The sequence below is a fragment of the Geotrypetes seraphini genome, chromosome 1 (genome assembly GCF_902459505.1).
Source record: "Geotrypetes seraphini chromosome 1, aGeoSer1.1, whole genome shotgun sequence".
In the NCBI taxonomy this organism is placed as follows: domain Eukaryota; kingdom Metazoa; phylum Chordata; class Amphibia; order Gymnophiona; family Dermophiidae; genus Geotrypetes; species Geotrypetes seraphini.
The window spans coordinates 152,789,360-152,803,702 of record NC_047084.1 but is presented as its reverse complement, the minus strand read 5'-3'; the positions used below and the strand labels follow the sequence as shown (position 1 = coordinate 152,803,702).

The window sequence follows — 14,343 nt, the reverse complement described above, 5'->3', positions numbered from 1 at the left end:
ATAGAAAACCTCTGGAAAGATTGGAAGAGAGCATCCACCAACAGAGAGACCTACGCAACAAAGGAGTCACGATAATGAGTCCCAGAGTCCATTGAGGAATACGGAGGTGAAGTCTGGCAAAAGGAGTCACGTGAACTGTGGAGGCTATGTGACCTAGGAGGACCATCATAAGCCGAGCCGGTGCCAAGGAGAGACGGGTCACCCTCTGGCACAAATGAACAAGGGCCTCCTGACGAGGCCGAGGCAAGAAGGAGCGGACACGAACTGTGTCCAGGACCGCTCCGATGAACTCGAGAGACTGGGACAAGCAGAGGTGGGACTTGGGAAAGTTCACCTCGAAGCCGAGACTCTGAAGGAGCAAGATGGTTTGATTCGCTCGCAGAACTTCATGGCGAGAGGACGCTTTGATCAACCAGTCGTCGAGGTAGGGAAACACCTGCAGGCCACAGAGACGCAGGGCCACAGCTACCACAACTAGACATTTTGTGAAAACCCTCAAAGAGGCCGCCAGGCCGAAGGGAAGGACACGATACTGGAGATGGAGATCCCCCACTCGGAATCTCAGATACCGTCGAGAGACTGGGTTTATCGGAATGTGCGTGTATACCTCCTTGAGGTCCAGCGAGCACAGCCAGTCTCCCTCGTCCAAGAGGAGATACAACGTAGAAAGGGTGAGCATTCTGAACCGTTCCCTGACCAGAAACTTGTTTAAAGCACGGAGGTCCAGGATTAGACGCAGATCTCCCGTTTTCTTGGGCACCAGAAAGTACCGGGAGTAAAATTCCGTATTCCACTGGTCTGGAGGAACCTCCTTGACCACCCGAAGGCGAAGAAGGGTCCGAGCTTCCCGCAGAAGGAGAGGCAGTTGAGACCGGGCAGAAGGAAACTCTTGGAGGAAGGTCTGGGGGTATGTGACTGAACTGGGGGCTGATGATACTTCCTTTCATGCTAGTGGGAGGTCTTATTGAACCCACATTTTGGGGTAGAGGGTGTGTATGGAGATTCTGGTTCTGCTTATTGGTTACCTTATCATTTAGTTTTTCGGGTATCTGATGGCAGATCTTAAAAGTACTCTCTTATAATGTGCCAGGCCTTAAATCGCCCATAAATGCAGGGCCTTTTTCAGGGAGCTAATGCGTCTGCAGGCATCTATTTTCTCTGTGCAGGAACGGACTCATGAGTGCTGAGGGACTCCCGGTTTCCCCTTGCTTATTGGGCTTCTACGAAGGGGTTGTCCCAGAAGGGAGGGGTGGGTATTCTCTTTGCTAAATACTTTAATGTGGAGGTACATTGAGTGGTGCGAGATTCGCAGGGGAGATATATTAGTTATTAGTTTCTTTAGATAGCAAGCTCTACACTTTAGTGTGTACATGTGTGTGTGCGTACATGTGTATATGTGCCCAAGGAGGGTTCATTTATCATTGGAGGGGATTTTAATTTGACAATGTCTGCACGTTTGGATAATACAAGAAAGGGAGCACATTATGGTACTCGAGATAGAAAACTACTTCGAGATTTTTGAAATACCCTACATATTGATGATGGGTGATAGTGGCTACATCTGAGGATCAGAATTTTACCTATTACTCTCCTACTTACAGAATCTATTTAAGAATCTATTCCTATGGGTTGACAAAGACCTTTTGCATGGGTTGAGACTGGTTGTGTTCATGCAGCAGAAGCCAATATATCCATCTAGAAATACTGGTCAGAAATTTTGGAGATTGAATGGTGGTCTATTGGATGACCCATTCCTTGCTTCCAAAATTCGGTCTCTTATTGAGGATTATATATCATTTCAATGTGGGTGAGAGGCCTCGCCTAGTGTGGTTTGGGAGGAGCTTAAGGCAACGCTTTGGGGACATCTTATTTCCATGGCTTCTTACCATGGAAGTGTCAACGACAGGATAAGACTCGTAGATTGATTCATTTGATTAACCGGTTGGAGTGTGCTTATAAAAGACAGCCTTAGGATGCACAGTTGTTGCAGCACTTATGGGCAGCTCGTAGGTAGTTATGTGACTTAGATCTTGCTTGTATTCAGTTTCAGTTACAATTATTGAAACAGAAATACTGAGTATAATAAGGCCAGTCAGCTGCAGCGTGCTCAAAGGACTATACTCTCCATGAAGCGTCACATGGGTGAGGTCGTTCCTACAGGAAATGAGATTCAGGACCGTTTTGTCCGGTTTTATAACATCTATACGCCCAAGAAAAAGATCTGGGTGTCATTGTAGACAATACAATGAAACCTACCTCCCAATGTGCAGTGGCAACCAGAAATGCTAAGATATTAGGAATTATTAAAGACAAAGAATGTTATAATTTCTCTATATCACTCCATGGTGCTATCTCACCTGAAGAATAGTGTTCAATTCTGGTTGGCTTATCTCAAGGACAGAGGTTCTAATAGCCTCTTTCACTTCACCACATCGGCTCTGGTTTCCTCTTCTTTCCACTTTTGTTAATAAATGGAATACATCTGGTCTGGGTTTCCATGATGGTATTTTTTAAATAACATCCACGCCTGGTTTACAGACCTAACCTTTGCCACTGATCCTTTTAGCTTCTTTTTAACCATTTTCCTCATTTTATCAGTCGCCCTATTGAAAATTAAATGCTGTTACCGTAGATTTCTTTTGCAATGTCATTCCAGGTATCAGCTTAACTATAATCACATTGTGATCATTGTTTTCCAGCGAGCCCAACACAGTTACCTCCTGTAATTTGATTGCATTACATTAAGGAGGATGAACAATGCTTGACCCCTTGCAAACCATGAGCTACATCTGGTTGGTCTGCAAGAGTACCTACAAATTTTGCCCCTAAAACAAACAAACAAAAAAAGTGAATTAAGAAACAAATCTTGCTCTAGCCCCTACAGCAGGAGTGCCCAAAATGTCAATCGCAAATCGACCAGTAGATTGTGAAGGCAACGCAAGTCAATCGCGGAGCCCATCCTGGGCTCTATGATAGACTCATGATGCCTTCGCGCTCTCCCTGCTTCCCAACACTGTAAGCAGGACAGCAGAAGCATTGGCCCACTAGCCTTGGCCCCACGAATCAACGTTGTGAAGGCACCAGCACACACATGGTGTGGGCACTGTCTATAGATTTAAAGGGGTAAATCTAGACAGAAATATTACTATGGACGCACAATTAGATGCTGTGGTCTGAAAAGATTTTTCGTACTTTTAGACAGCTTTTCTTTTCAACTGTTGGTTCAGTCATTAGTGTTATCTATATTGGACTACTGCAATATTGTTTATTTTTCAGGGTTCCATAAACCATTTTCAGAGACTTGGTTTAATTCAGAATACTGCAGTACATTTGATTTACAGGTTGTTTAAAGAGGAATCTGAACTATGAAAAATGCTCTTGAGTCATTAACGAATGATGATAGGTAATCCAACTATAGTTCCCTGCTATTTTTAGTGGATTAAATGTGTGTATTGTTATAAGTCATTTTTTGAATCACTGTGAATGTTTTACATTGTAAACCGCTTAGTTATAGGCGGTTAATTAATTTTAGAAATAAAATAAATTAATAATCAGACCATATTACCAAGGCAAATAAGAAAAATTCACCAAATGGTTCCACAGTAGACACAACCAAAAACACACACTGTGGTAACAATGATCTTGATAAACAATTTATTGTGAAAAGAAAAATTCTTCACAAGTAAAAGCAGTGCATATACCTGAAAAATCCAAGTGGTACACAGTACCAAATCTGGGATATGGACCCAACATGGTCCATGTTTCAGTATGAAACCAACTTCTTCTGGGGTCAGTTCTTATTAAACAACAAAAATAACAGAACAACAGAAATATGTAACTATTTGTTTCATAATTTTTTTTTATTTTTTTTTTTGGGGGGGGGGAAGATTGATTTTATGGTTTTAAGATAACTTTGAATATCACGGACTTTATTTAGTGTTACATAATTCTGTATTGAATTGTAATTCACCGATATTGTATGGTTCCCTTATTATGTTACCCGCATCGAACTGGAAGGTATTGTAGGATATAAATAAAAAATTTGTGTTACGATAGTGCACTTGGCAGTATCCATACTGAGTTCTATGGATGACATTACATATGTGAGAATATAACTCCCGCTTGTCCTCAGAGAAAGCACAGTTACTTACCGTAACAGGTGTTATCCAGGGACAGCAGGCAGCTATTCTCACATGTGGGTGACGTCACCGACGGTGCCCGGATGCGGACGCCTCATAAGCAGACTTGCTTGAAGAAACTCGAAGTTTCGAGTTGCCCGCACCGCGCATGCACGAGTACCTTCCTGCCCAGCACAGGGCACGTCTCCTCAGTTCAGATAGCTAGCAGAGAAGCCAACCAGGAGAGGTGGGTGGGTTGTGAGAATAGCTGCCTGCTGTCCCTGGATAACACCTGTTACGGTAAGTAACTGTGCTTTATCCCAGGACAAGCAGGCAGCCTATTCTCACATGTGGGTGACCTCCAAGCTAACCAGAATGGGATGGTGGGAGTGTTGGCAATTTAGGAGAATAAATTTTGTAATACTGTTTGGTCAAACTGTCCATCCCGTCTGGAGAAAATATCCAGACAATAGTGAGAAGTGAATGTATGAACCGAGGACCAAGAAGCAGCCTTACAAAGTTCTTCAAAAGGTGTAGATCTGAGGAAAGCCACCGAAGCTGCCATTGCTCTGACTTTATGGGCTGTGACTCTACCGTGTAGGGGTAATCCAGCCTGGGCATAGCAGAATGAGATACAAGAAGGCATCCCGTTGGAGATGGTACGCTTAGGAATAGGATGTCCCAACTTATTTGGATCGAAGGAGACAAAAAGTTGAAGAGCAGTTCTGTGTGGTTTGGTGCATTCCAAATAGAAGGCCAAAACACGTTTACAGTCCAGAGTATGAACATAGAAATAGACGGCAGATAAGGGCCACGGCCCATCAAGTCTGCCCACCCTACTTCTCCAGGATGAGAATGAGGCTTTGAAAAAAACACTGCAAGAACAATGGATTGGTTGAGATGAAATTCCAAGACCACTTGAGGGAGGAATTTAGGATGAGTACGAAGAACCACCCTGTCATGATGAAACACCATGAAAGGTGGATCAGCAACTAAAGCTTGCAGCTCACTGACTCGTTGAGCAGAAGTGAGGGCTATGAGAAACACCACTTTCCAAGTGAGATACTTCAGATGAGCCTTATCAATTGGTTTACATGGAGGCTTCATCAATTGAGCAAGGACAACATTGAGATCCCAAACCACAGGAGGTGGTTTGAGAGGAGGTTTGACATTGGAAAGTCCTTTCATGAATCTGGAAACCACTGGATGAGCAGAGAGGGGTTTCCCTTCAAGAGGCTGATGGAAAGCCGCAATTGCACTGAGATGGACTCGGATAGATGTAGACTTGAGGCCAGAACTGGATAAGTGCAACAAGTAATACAAAACAGAAGATAAGGAGGAATGCTGAGGCTCCGTATGATGAGATGAGAAAACACCACGTAGAAAATCTAGTCCACTTTTGGTGATAGCACTGTCTAGTGATAGGCTTCCTAGAAGCTTCTAAGACATCTCTTACAGATTGAGAAAACTGAAGAGGAGTTACGTTGAAAGGTACCAAGCTGTCAGGTGTAGAGACTGTAGGTTAGGATGAAGCAGAGATCCTTGACTCTGTATAAGCAGAGAAGGAAAAACTGTAGAAGGTATGGCTCCCTGGTGCTGAGTTGAAGTAGAAGGGAGTACCAAGGTTGTCTTGGCCACCGAGGAGCGATAAGAATCATGGTGGCATGATCGTTCTTTAACTTGACCCGAGTCTTGAGAATGAGAGGGAATGGAGGAAATGCGTAGAGGAAGAGATTCGTCCATTACAGAAGAAAAGCATCTGCCTTGAGGCGGTGAGGAGAGTATATCCTGGAGCAGAACTGAGGCAGTTTGAAGTTGTGGGGAGCTGCAAAGAGGTCTATCTGAGGGGTTCCCATTGTGAAAAAATTTGATGAAGAGGCGAGGAATGGAGAGTCCATTCGTGAGGTTGTAGACGACTCAAGTTGTCTATCAAGCAATTCTTCGCTCCTTGAATGTAGACAGCTTTGAGGAAGGTGTTGTGGCAGATTGCCCAGTCCCAAACCTTCATCGCTTCTTGACAAAGGGAGGCAGATCCCGTCCCTACTTGTTTGTTAACATAATACATGGAGACTTGGTTGTCCGTCTGGATGAGGACCAACTGGTCGCGATGAAGATGTTGAAAAGCGTCGAGAGCCTTGAAAATCGTTCTGAGTTCCAACAGATTTATGTGACATTGACGACACGTATTGGTCCAGTGGCCTTGAGTACGGAGACCATCTAGAGTCTGTCGTGAGGACCTTTTGATGAGGGGGAGTTTGCAAAAGCAAGCCTCTGGAAATATTGGAAGAGAGCATCCACCAACGGAAAGACTTCTTGAAGGAAGGAGTGACTGAAATGTATCGGGAAGGAGGGTTACAAACTTGCGTCCATTGAGATGTCAGAGTCCACTGAGGAATTCTGAGGTGAAGTCTGGCAAAAGGAGTCATGTGTACTGTGGAGGTCATGTGACCCAGAAGTATCATCATGTGTCTCGCTGAGATGGAAGAACGGGAAGACACTGTATGACAGAGTTGAAGAAGAGCTTCCAGATGTTGTTGTGGAAGGAATGCTCTGAGTTGGACAGTGTCCAGAAGAGCTCCAATGAATTGTAGAGGCTGTGAGGGCTGAAATTGAGATTTGGGAAAGTTGATTTCAAATCCCAAACTTTGCAGGAACCAGGTAGTCCGTTGGGTCGCTACAATAACTCCTTGAGATGTGGAATCTTTGATGAGCCAGTCGTCGAGGTAGGGAAATACTTGAAGACCATGATTCCAGAGAGCTGCCGCTACCACTACCAGGCACTTGGTGAACACTCTGAGAGATGAGGCCAGGCTGAAAGGTAGTACTCTGTATTGAAAATGCAGATTCCCTACCCGAAATCTGAGATATTGACGGGAGGCTGGATGAATGGGGATATGGGTGTAGGTCTCCTTGAGATCCAGAGAGCATAACCAGTCATTCTGCTCGAGAAGGGGAGAAAGAGATGCCAGGGACAACATTCGAAACTTTTCTTTGACTAAAAATTTGTTGAGCCTGAGATCCAGAATGGGTCGCAGATTGCCCGTCTTCTTCGGAACAAGGAAGTAACAGGAGTAAAACCCCATGTTCTGCTGTTCCAAGGGAAGTGGTTCGATGACATGAAAGAGAAAGCAGAGATTGAGTTTCCTGAAGAAGAAGGGCGGTCTGGGATGGATTGGAAAGATACTCTCTTGGAGGAAGCTCTGGTGGAACCCGATTGAAATGAAGATAGTATCCTTCTCTGATTATGGTAAGCACCCAGAGGTCGGATGTAATTATCGTCCATCGGTTGTAAAAATGGTGGAGACGACCTCCTAAAGGGGGAAAAAGGAGACAGAGACAGAACGGTGGAGGTTATGCTCTGTTGTAAACAGTTAAAAAGGCTGAGAAGCCTTAGGTGCAGCAGAAGGTTGAGGTTCCTGTTGCTTCGGAAGCTGCTGTTTCTTGAGAGGAGGGCGATTATAAGGAGCCATCCTCGGAGCAAAACGCCGCTGATAAATAGCCTGATCAATGGTACGAAGGCAGGCAAGGCGACGCATTGCTACCGAGCAAGCAGCTGCCCGGGCAGACAACTCAAAAGCATCATAGCATGACTGGAGGAGATGTAATCAAAGTTGGGATAAAGGAGCAAGGACTTCTTGAAATTCAAAGTGCTTTTGAGTATGCAAAGAACTCAAAAATTTAGGCAAAATTATAATTAAGGACTTTAGAGGACATCACATCATTTTGAGAGATGCGACGTCTAAATTCGTCCATAGGCTTCCCATCCCTTCCAGGAGTGCAATGTGTCTGGAACAGTTGGAATGGTATGAGGGGATCCGGTAATGCCCTGCCTGGAGAAGGACTCGAGAACATCGAGGCAGCCTGGGTCGAAGATGAACCTTCAGCTGGAAAAAAGGCATCAAAGGAATAGGGAGCCATGGACAAGGTAATCGAGACTGCTGAGTCGCCGAGGTGTGGAAGTGGATACCTCGATCGAGGAGTCGACGGTCTAGGAGGTGGCTTAGTGGAAGACAGGCGCTCCTTAGAAGAAGAGCTATGCCTGGAAGCATGCCTCGAACGTCGATGAGAACTGTGCTTGGAAGCAGATCTCAAAGTCGAGGAGCCTTCGCCCCGGCGATGGAAGCAGGCGATATTACCAGAGAATGGATGGGCCTTGGAGCTGTGGATCGAAGCTCCAGAGGCTGGATGGAGGAATCTCGATGCACTCACAAAGACTCTGCTCCTTGCATAGAGTGTGTATATGCCAGACCAGGCACTCGCAAAGACTCTGCTCCTTGCATAGAGTGTGTATATGCCAGACCAGGCACTCGCAAAGGCTCTGCTCCTTGCATAGAGTGTGTATATGCCAGACCAGGCACTCGCAAAGGCTCTGCTCCTTGCATAGAGTGTGTATATGCCAGACCAGGCACTCGCAAAGGCTCTGCTCCTTGCATAGAGTGTGTATATGCCAGACCAGGCACTCGCAAAGGCTCTGCTCCTTGCATAGAGTGTGTATATGCCAGACCAGGCACTCGCAAAGGCTCTGCTCCTTGCATAGAGTGTGTATATGCCAGACCAGGCACTCGCAAAGGCTCTGCTCCTTGCATAGAGTGTGTATATGCCAGACCAGGCACTCGCAAAGGCTCTGCTCCTTGCATAGAGTGTGTATATGCCAGACCAGGCACTCGCAAAGGCTCTGCTCCTTGCATAGAGTGTGTATATGCCAGACCAGGCACTCGCAAAGGCTCTGCTCCTTGCATAGAGTGTGTATATGCCAGACCAGGCACTCGCAAAGGCTCTGCTCCTTGCATAGAGTGTGTATATGCCAGACCAGGCACTCGCAAAGGCTCTGCTCCTTGCATAGAGTGTGTATATGCCAGACCAGGCACTCGCAAAGGCTCTGCTCCTTGCATAGAGTGTGTATATGCCAGACCAGGCACTCGCAAAGGCTCTGCTCCTTGCATAGAGTGTGTATATGCCAGACCAGGCACTTGCAAAGACTCTGCTCCTTGCATAGAGTGCGAATCCGGAGCTCGGGACAGAAGCAAAGACTAGACCTCGCGGGAGACTGCTGATGTCCCAGCTGAAGTAAAAGAGGCATTGGCGAGGCAGAACCAAAATGTCCAAAACCCCTGGTACACACCGGAACTTGCACTGATTAAAAGACAACTCAGATCCTCAGAAAGAAAATGGCGTAAAAACAAAACCACTGTTAATATGAAATCATTCAATGAACAATCCCAATACTACAAAATTAAAAAAAATGAAGCAAAAAGAACCTACTATAATAACAAAATCAAAATAGCCAAAAACTCATCTATCTTATTTTCTATTATAAAATCCTTTAACTCAAATTCACAACATGAAAATAAAAGTTCAGGTCTCTCAGCACAAATTCTGGCAGATGCCTTCTGCAACAAAATTATCAAAATACGTAATCAATTTGTATCTAGCACAACCATAACCTTCCCTGAAGCGCATAATAAACATATACTCCCCCGTGCCAAATGTTCTAATTTCAATGTTCCAACATTAACAGAAATCAAACTAATTATCCAAAAAATAAATCTAAAGAGTTCTCCCTCCGAGATTATTCCTCCAGTAATCTTAAAGAAATACTTTTCTTGTTTTGGACCATTTATACACTCCTTTATTAAAAAAAGTCTCACTTCCGGGATTATACCCAAGACCTGGAAAACATCTACAATATTACCTATATTAAAGGATCATAACATCAGTCCCGATGACCCTACGAATTACCGTCCTATTGCTAACAATCCTTTCCTAGCTAAAATCACTGAGAAAGTGGTATTTAACCAGCTATCAGATTTTGTCAAATCTACAAATATACTGCACCCTAATCAAACGGGTTTTAGGAAACATCATAGCACCGAATATTCTTTAATCGGGCTCACTACTAACATTATCTATTATCTTGATCACCACAATTCAGTTATTCTTTTCTCCCTCGACCTTTCGGCAGCATTCGACACCATCGATCATTCTCTTCTCTTGGAAAGGCTTCAATCAATAGGCGTAAGCGACTTATCACTACAATGGTTTACTTCCTTTCTATCTGACCGAAATTCCATAGTACGCTTTAATAATTCATCCTCTAAACCATTTTCACACAACTACGGAATTCCTCAGGGTTCAATCTTGTCTCCATTGTTATTCAATATCTTTCTATCTCCTTTACTCAACCTATGCCAATCTATAGGCTTTACCGCCTATGCTTATGCTGACGACATACAATTGACCCACACTATTAACCCAGAAAATTCTAATGAAATAATTCAAATCAATCAAAAATTAGAAATAATTAAAAATTGGCTCACACAAAACAAACTTGCTTTAAACATATTTAAGACAAAGGCTCTACTCTTTACGTCAAAACAGGGCTTAAAGCTTTCTATCCCTTTTTCGATAGACAATACAATTATCGAACTAGCAACATCACTTAAGATATTAGGAGTAATAATCGATGACAAATTTTCTTATCAAGAGCACATAAGCAATATAGTCAAAAGCTGCTTTTACCGTCTGCGCCTAATCCGCTCAATGTCTAAATACTTAGAACCAAAATCTTTAAACATTTTAATACACTCTCTCATAATATCCAAACTAGATTATTGCAACTCACTTCTGTTAAATATCAACCACAAGGAAAAAAGACGCCTACAAATAATACAAAATATCGCAATTAAAATAATTCACGGTGGGAAGAAATATGATCATGTAAGCCCTTACTTGATAGAATCACATTGGTTGCCAATTAACCAACGCATAACATATAAAATAGCATTATTAGTATTTAAAACAATATCCACCAATGAACCACAATTTATAGATCGGCTCTTAATTCCCCACACTTCAAATCGCTCTCTTCGGTCTAATATACAAGGGCTACTAATGGTCCCTTCATTAAAAATAATAGGAACTAGACGCCATGACATCTTTTCAGTCATGGCACCTCTTACTTGGAATACTCTTCCTTTGTATATTAGAGAAATTAAAGATCTAAATTTATTTAAAATTAACCTAAAAACATTTCTCTTCAAGACATCATTTAATCTCTAAAATAACTTTTTCCTTGAAGACTTAAGAAAGGTTATTTTCTTTTCTCATCATACCCTAATCCAAATGTTTCTATCCCCCCACCTCATTCTTCTTTTCTTCCCTTTGGGAAATTACAATTTGTAACTTTTACGCCTTATGTTTCTCCCCAGTGTATTTTAGTTTGTCTGTATTGTCGGTCTGTCACAGCCCCATTATTTGTAAAGTAGTAAAATATATCTTATTGTTCTATGCTAATGCATTTTTTATGTAATTCGCTTAGATTTATAAGCGAAACATCAAATCCAAATAAACTTGAAACTAGGGAGGCAAAACTTCGAGTGGAAGAAATTCTGGCAAAAAACATTAAAAAGGGGGACAAATCCTTCTTCAGGTATATTAGTGACAGAAAAAGGAACACAGGCGGGATAGTACGCCTTAGAAGACCGGACGGAAGTTACGTGGAAGCAGATTCCGATAAAGCCGAACTACTGAATGAATACTTCTGCTCAGTCTTCACCTGTGAGGCACCGGGACACGGTCCCCAGTTGAAGGCAACACAAAGCACAGAAGACCCGTTTCAGAATTTTGAGTTCACACCAGGTGAAGTTTACAGTGAACTGGCAAGACTCAAGGTGGACAAAGCCATGGGACCAGACAATTTGCACCCAAGAATGCTCAGAGAATTGAGCGATGTCCTGGCGAAACCGTTGGCTGAGCTATTCAATCTCTCCCTAAGTAAGGGGAAAGTTCCCCTGGACTGGAAATTAGCTAATGTCGTTCATCTGCATAAAAAGGGTTGCAGGGCAGAGGCTGCGAATTATAGACCGGTGAGTCTCACATCAATAGTATGCAAACTCATGGAAACACTAATTAAAAGCAAATTGGACACGATCTTGAATGAAGGGAATCTTCGGGATCCCAGTCAGCATGGATTCACCAAGGGTAGGTCCTGCCAATCCAATCTCATCAGCTTCTTTGACTGGGTAACAAGAAAGTTGGACTTGGGAGAGTCTTTGGACGTCGTGTACCTGGACTTCAGGAAAGCTTTTGACAGTGTCCCACACCGCAGGCTGCTAAGCAAGATGGAATCGATGGGGTTAGGAGAGACACTAACTGCATGGGTCAATGATTGGCTGAGTGGCAGACTTCAGAGGGTGGTGGTTAATGGTACCCTCTCTAAAACATCGGAGGTGACCAGTGGAGTGCCGCAGGGCTCGGTCCTGGGTCCACTCCTTTTCAACATATTCATAGGGGATCTGACTCAAGGGCTTCAAGGTAAAATAACACTATTCGCCGATGACGCCAAACTATGTAATATAGTAAGTGAATGCAGTTTACAGAATTATATGGCGCAGGACCTGCTTACATTGGAAAGTTGGTCCTCAACCTGGCAGCTAGGCTTCAATGCTAAGAAATGTAAGGTCATGCACCTCGGAAGCGGAAATCCATGCAGGACGTACTTCTTGAACGGAGAAACTTTAACTAGGACTTCAGCAGAACGAGATTTAGGAGTAATCATCAGTGCAGACATGAAAACTGCCAATCAAGTGGAGAAGGCTTCATCTAAGGCAAGGCAGATATTGGGTTGTATCAATAGAAGTTTCGTCAGCCGAAAGCCTGAAGTCATAATGCCGTTGTACAGGGCCATGGTGAGACCTCATCTGGAGTACTGTGTGCAATTCTGGAGGCCACATTACAGTAAAGATGTGCGCAGAATTGAATCGGTTCAACGGACGGCCACCAGGATGATCTCGGGGCTCAAGGGTCTCTCGTACGAAGAGAGACTGAACAAATTGCAGCTCTACACTCTTGAGGTAGGAAGAGGGGAGACATGATCGAAACATTTAAGTACCTCACGGGACGTGTCGAAGTGGAAGATGATATTTTCTTTCTCAAGGGACCCTCGGCCACAAGAGGGCACCCGCTCAAACTCAGGGGCGGAAAATTTCATGGCGACACCAGAAAGTATTTCTTCACAGAGAGAGTGGTTGATCATTGGAACAAGCTTCCAGTGCAGGTGATCGAGGCAGACAGCGTGCCAGACTTTAAGAATAAATGGGATACCCATGTGGGATCCCTACGAGGGTCAAGATAAGGAAACTGGGTCATTAGGGCATAGACAGGGGGTGGGTAAGCAGAGTGGACAGACTTGATGGGCTGTAGCCCTTTTCTGCCGTCATCTTCTATGTTTCTATGTAACTATATTTGCTCAATAACTGAACAAATGGCTGACCAAGCATGGTCTGGAAAGAAGCCGGCAAGGATGGATCCGCATCTGAAACCGGACCATCTACCTTGGCTGGAGAATCCACCGAGGCAGTGGAAATGTGCTTCGACTTGGAAGTCTTAGGCATCTGAAACACCACCGGTGTAACTGTCTGCTGCGCTAGCTCACCTGAGGATACAGGGAAAGATACAGCAGTCGTCGTCAAGGAAAGAGCCATTGAAAACGAGGAAGGCTCGACGTCGAAGCAGTGGAGGCTGGTGGACCCTCGGTCGAAGTCGAGGCCGGGGTCGACTTCAGAGTCGAGGAAGAAGTGGATTCCATTTGGAAGAGCCTCTCCACTGAAAGTAGACGATATGGAAGCACGAGGCTGAAGAGCAGCACAGCGGTCGTACGAAGCCCAAGGCAGTTAAGGTACCTGGTATGCTTCATGAAGCCGGTAGCTGGCCGGGACATTGAAGGAAAAAACAGCCGCTGTAAGATCGAAGCCTGTGGGCTACGGCTGAGTGTCCTGCCCCGGCAACCGGACGGAAGAAAAAAAAAAATTTTTAAAAACAAAAAAAAAAAAAACCCCCAAGAAATAAAAGAAACACAGCGATTCGTGAACAAAATAACACAAAACCGCGGTGAGAGAAGGCACGAAGTTAGTTAGTTAAACGTAGAGAGTCAAAGACTCGAAATTTCGAGTTTCTTCAAGCAAGTCTGCTTATGAGGCGTCCGCATCCGGGCTCCGTCGGTGACGTCACCCACATGTGAGAATAGGCTGCCTGCTTGTCCTGGGATAATACGACTTATGGCCTAGCCAAACATATTGGCATATAATCTAAAAAGGTGATATTTTCAGAACTGAAAATTTCTACATATCCTTTCTATCAGGAGCACTTCACTTTTAAACCCCCCCTCCCATCTCCCACCTTGCAGTCCATACAGTTTCACCACAAACCTTCAAAAACCGCTCTGTCA

At 44.1% G+C, this 14,343-nt stretch overlaps 1 protein-coding gene across 10 annotated transcripts in view; it reads right to left on the bottom strand.

Annotated features, from left to right (window-relative positions):
• SMAD1 (SMAD family member 1) overlaps positions 1–14,343 on the bottom strand; it is a 164,069-nt gene that overhangs the window by 103,275 nt on the left and 46,451 nt on the right. The gene's annotated exons all lie outside the window — the stretch shown is intronic.